The sequence below is a fragment of the Protomyctophum bolini genome, assembly GCF_963924005.1.
Source record: "Protomyctophum bolini genome assembly, chromosome: 7".
NCBI classification, from domain to species: domain Eukaryota; kingdom Metazoa; phylum Chordata; class Actinopteri; order Myctophiformes; family Myctophidae; genus Protomyctophum; species Protomyctophum bolini.
In genome coordinates this window covers 15,642,401-15,647,388 of record NC_137868.1, presented here as the reverse complement: position 1 = coordinate 15,647,388, position 4,988 = coordinate 15,642,401, and the positions used below count along the sequence as shown (strand labels likewise).

The following is a 4,988-nucleotide window of genomic DNA, read 5'->3' as shown; positions in this document are numbered from 1 at the left end:
CACACACACACACACACACACACACACACACACACACACACCTCTCCAGTGCATAGCAACGGGTCACTGTGCTGTTTGCACTTGGTTTGCATCCACCAGGAACTAGGACAGATATAGCCTACCTCTTGGATTGCAGTGACAAATGAGGACCGAATGTGATCATTTCCATCCATTAGTCCTGTGACAAAGGTTGGTGTCCAGGTTTGAAGACAGAGTTTATTATTTATTTTTTACAAACTTCACATGCTGCATCCATATTCATAGTGGTTTGTGTGTGTGTGTGTGCGTGTGTGTGTGTGTGTGTGTGTGTGTGTGTGTGTGTGTGTGTGTGTGTGTGTGTGTGTGTGTGTACATAGGCATAGCTCCTAATCATAATACTGTCAGCGTTCGATCATGCCCACAGGCAGAATACAACAATGTGAGCTGAATGTCTCTCAACTTTATGGAGTATACCGTGCGATCTGCAGTTACATGGACATTCCAGGGGATATTGTGCACCTGCAGGTTCCTTTGGGTGAGTGGTCTCCATATTGTGTGGGGTTTGACAAAATACTTTCTAATGCAGATATCACAGTAATGACAAGCCAAATAGTAAAAAAGAAAAAAAGAAAGAAACATAACTTGAATTTTGCAGATATGCCCATACAACGCATTGAACACAATCAAAGTCTTACAACTGAACTCACAAGATACGAAGGACTTCAAGGACCCCAGCGACAATGTGAAGGGAACTTCAAGTGAGGACTTAATATTGTCTTTGATAATAATATAATAAACATACAATCTTTAGAATTTAACAATGAATACTGGATATTTCATTGAGTTTAGAATGTTTAATTCTTATCTTGGAGAAGATAAGAATTAAGTATGGGCTATGTGGTGATACCATTATGTTCTTGTGGTGTCTAGTCTACATTAAGCTAAACATCTTACACTACAGTATCTAGGCATGTTTCTGCTTGGCTGTTAATATGATTATATCATTCTTGTACAGTATGTGACTTGTCAGGTTCTGAAAGGAAAGGGCGTGCAGCCGCACGAGACAGTCCTGACCGTGTAACGCCTCTCCATAAGCGACTGACGAAAACCGAGAAAGGGATCCTGTCACTGAAGACCAGGATAGGCTTTGAGAGAGCATCATGGGAACGGAGGTTTGCAGAGCTAAATACGAAACAGGAAGAACTACGCAGTCGGGTGTGTACATCTGAGAGAGAGAGAAAGAGCTAGAAAGAGAGAAGGAGAGAGCAATTGAGAATCTCTCTCCATGTGAGAAAGAATGCAAGAGTGCATAAACATATATAAAGTGTTGCCTTATATGTTATGTTTTGTTAGGAGCGGTGTGTCTGACTGTGTCTGTGTTTAAATTAGACAACATATGGAGGTCAATGAGATGGTTAGTGTGTCAGTCCCCATGCTTTCCATGTTCGTGTGTGCTATTATTTGCTTGTGTGTATATTTGTGTGCGTGTCACTTCTTTTGAAAACACTGATCCCTTCATATATTCAGCTGATCTCAGACAATACAACTAGGCCTGGTGTTTTGGTGAAGGTGGGCAGCTGCGGTGACAAAGAAAAAGTGGTGCTTAACAATGATGAAGTATTTGACAAAAGCTCGGGTAAGAAATGTACCCTCAAAATGTTTATCATTTTGTATTATGCTTTGATTTAGATTGTCATTTTAATCAGCGTCCCTGAACATACAGGCAGTCGTTCAAGATGCAGAGTATCTGAGTTGATGTCATCAAGAGGAGACACATTCCCAAGCAGTTTGTCAAGCAGACAGTTTTCTTTGTCATCAGTGTGTGACGGCTGTGTCATCAATCACCAGGTAATGTACGGCCCCTCATCCTTTTCCTGGCATGGCCAGACTAACATCACTGCATAGATATTAGTCTGGAATATCTGTGTGAAACGTACAAAACAAAACAGCCTCATACTGGCCCCTTAATAATCATTTCTCTTTTTAATCAGCCATAAATTAAAATAGCTCATTTGAACTGTCCCCTCCAGTTCATGGAGGGACACTGTGGGGCCACACCGCGTCTTTGTTCCCCACTGCCCCATGGACCTGCACCTGGGCCACCAGGTCAGAATCATGGTGCCCTCAAGCCGGGTCAGCACAGGAACCATCCGTTTCCTTGGCCACCTACAGGGGGAGCCAGAGCTCCAACTGGGCGTGGAGCTAGAGACAGCTGATACTGGCCTGGAGGACATAAGTCACCAGGGACATGGACACTTTGAATGGTAACTGTTCTTATTGTCTGACTTTGTGAACACAAGTGTCAAGCACCACATGAGGATATCTTTGGGGTTTTGAGGTGTTCAACACAGAGAATGCTATATAGGCCTACTTCATTTCTTAAGAATCTATTGACAACAAGCTTCATTTAGTTGCAGCATTCTCAAATATTTCCGTGAACATGATATTAAAATACTTCCTCGATAGGAAAAAAAATAATACTTATGTAACAAGATTCAAGACGGGTTTTAATAATAGCTAGCTTCCCGCTGTGGCTCTCTTATTAATGATGTCGGATGTCCTATGATGACCTCAGTCTTAATCAATATGAGAATTAATTCACAAAATGTGAAACATATTCACACACAAGCAATATTCACAATATATGGATTGGCTTCCTTAGCCTACTGGCATTGTGCACAAGACTGTTAGGTGTCACGCTGTAAAAACGGGTTCATTGGCACTTACAGGAAGGCCAGTGCCATTCATGCATCCACAATTAGCTATGCAGGTTTATGAATAAATCCAGCTAATGATGAGAACTGTACGTTTTCAGTTTGTGAATTCCATTGTGTTCAGTTCAGATGGCAGTATCCCTGCATTGACAAGCTGGCTGCGAACAGTTAAGGGAAAGGTTCAAGGAAGTGCAATATAATTTTCTGTTCCTCTGTGGAGATCTAACCCAATAGCCAGAGGCTTTTAACAGACATTCAAATGCCAATGATTCTGAACTCTAGGCATTCTTCGACAGTGCCGTGGTTGAGCTGAATATGCAAATCTTGCAGCCCGGGGTGCAGCTGGGAAGCTATAATGACTGACTGATATGTTAGGGTTGGGCGTATTTGCCAGAGGTGTCAACAAATTAAACAGAGGTTAACTAGTTAATAGGAGCTAAATCTTTTTCAGGGGCGCTAGCCCCTCCAATGCATGGCATTCCGAAATTATGTTATGTGGCAGCCAAGTCTATGGACTTTTAATGTTTGTTTAGAGCCTAATTAAACATAACTTTTTAGTCTAAACCCATGTGATGAGAAACAGTAATTGCATAAGCTACGACTGTGCATAGAATTACTGTGTGCATCTTCGCTTAAGCCGTGTGGCTAACTCTGGCAATGTTTCCAATTCATTTGTCTGTCCAATACAGCAAGCCTGGGTGTGGTGTCTTTGTACCATTCAATAAACTTCTGATGGCCTGGGAGTGATGAAAACATACAATACAGTTCACCTGATAAAGCTGCCTGTCTGGGTGTATAGAGGAAATTCAGCAGAGTGTAAGTCCAATTGAATGCAAAGTGACAGTGATTGTTATGCACCTGACATTCAAATTCATTGCAATGCAAATAATCTGATCTCTGCAGATACTAACCGTAACTAACGAGACATACTGCACTTATAATGCATGCACTTTAAACACTGCTGAAAGACATACAGTATACTGTAAACCAGTAGTGGGAAGTAACTAAAGTCATGTATTCGAGTGCTGGACTTAAGTATTCTTTTTAGGTCTTTACTTTGCAGATTTAGTTTATTGACACAAAACATACATTAACTGTTAAATGATGATGCATTATTATAGGATAAGCACCACTTTTACCAGTTGAAATATTAAAGTGTTGAAAACGTTATTACATTACTACCAAAGATATGATGGTTAAATGTTGTACTGTATATGTATATTTTGATGCCAAAAATGAAAAACCTTTTGAATGACAGACTTTTACTTATGTAGTAGCATTTCTTTCTATATTGTGATATTGCTACTATTACAAAACAAAAATCTGAGTACTTCTTCTTCCACCACTGCTAAACTAATCCGTTAGCCACAATAAAGTAAGTAAATCATTTATATTAAAAACGTTTTTTTTCTTTAATATACAGTATGTATGTACATATACTACGAATTTTGTGAGATGCAGATCGAGAGAAGATAATACGAGCCTGAGCAAAGAACAGCTCATTTCATTCAACACGGATTTAGTTGGTTTTACAAACCAGTATAATGCACTGAATGTTCCAAAGACAACATTGGCTGGCACTAAAGGTGCATCATTTAAACACTAAGTACTGTCTCAAAAACCTGTTGAGCAATGTAAACTCCTGAATTATTGTTTCCACCAGGACAGGTATACCACACTCAGAATCTCTGCTTTAGAGATTTCACACCCTGCAAATAACACTCACTAGAATACACCGGCCAAAACAGTGTTTGGCCTGCTATGCACAAAGTTGTGTGACTGTGTGTGTGTGTGTGTGTGTGTGTGTGTGTGTGTGTGTGTGTGCGCGCGCGTGCTAAATGGATTTAGGCATGTACAAGAAGAACATGACATGGTTGTTGTTGTTGGTGCATAACTTCCGGGTATGATGATGATGTCACGCCAGCAGCCAGAGGTCAGAGGAGAATTGCCAGACTGGTTTGAGCTCATAGAAAAGCAATGATAACAACTCAAATAACCGAGGCATTCAGAAGAGCATCTCGGAAGTAAAACAGCTGAGCCTTAAGGCAGATGGGCATCATGGGCTATAGCAGCAGACCACACAGCGTGCCACTCCTGTGAGCTAAGAACAGGAAAATGTGGGTATAATTTGCACAGGTTCATCAAAATTGAAGATTGGTAGAAATAGAATATTGGAAAAACAATGTTTCTGCTGCGATGTTCTGATGGTAGGTTCAGAATTTGGCAACTACAGTGACTGACCAATAGCTTAAGAGTAAACGGTTTCTACAATGAAAAAATGCAATAACCAATCAA

The 4,988-nt window shown here is 40.5% G+C and overlaps 2 long non-coding RNA genes across 2 annotated transcripts; both read left to right on the top strand.

Moving 5' to 3' along the window:
* The first annotated feature begins 398 nt into the window (after positions 1–398).
* LOC308319293 lies at positions 399–1,616 on the top strand. Its single transcript, XR_013964449.1, has 4 exons — positions 399–514; positions 635–737; positions 995–1,194; positions 1,507–1,616. It is a non-coding gene; the product is annotated as an uncharacterized lncRNA (long non-coding RNA).
* Positions 1,617–1,699: 83 nt separating this feature from the next.
* LOC308319294 lies at positions 1,700–3,915 on the top strand. Its single transcript, XR_013964450.1, has 3 exons — positions 1,700–1,827; positions 2,010–2,243; positions 3,383–3,915. It is a non-coding gene; the product is annotated as an uncharacterized lncRNA (long non-coding RNA).
* Positions 3,916–4,988: the final 1,073 nt, after the last annotated feature.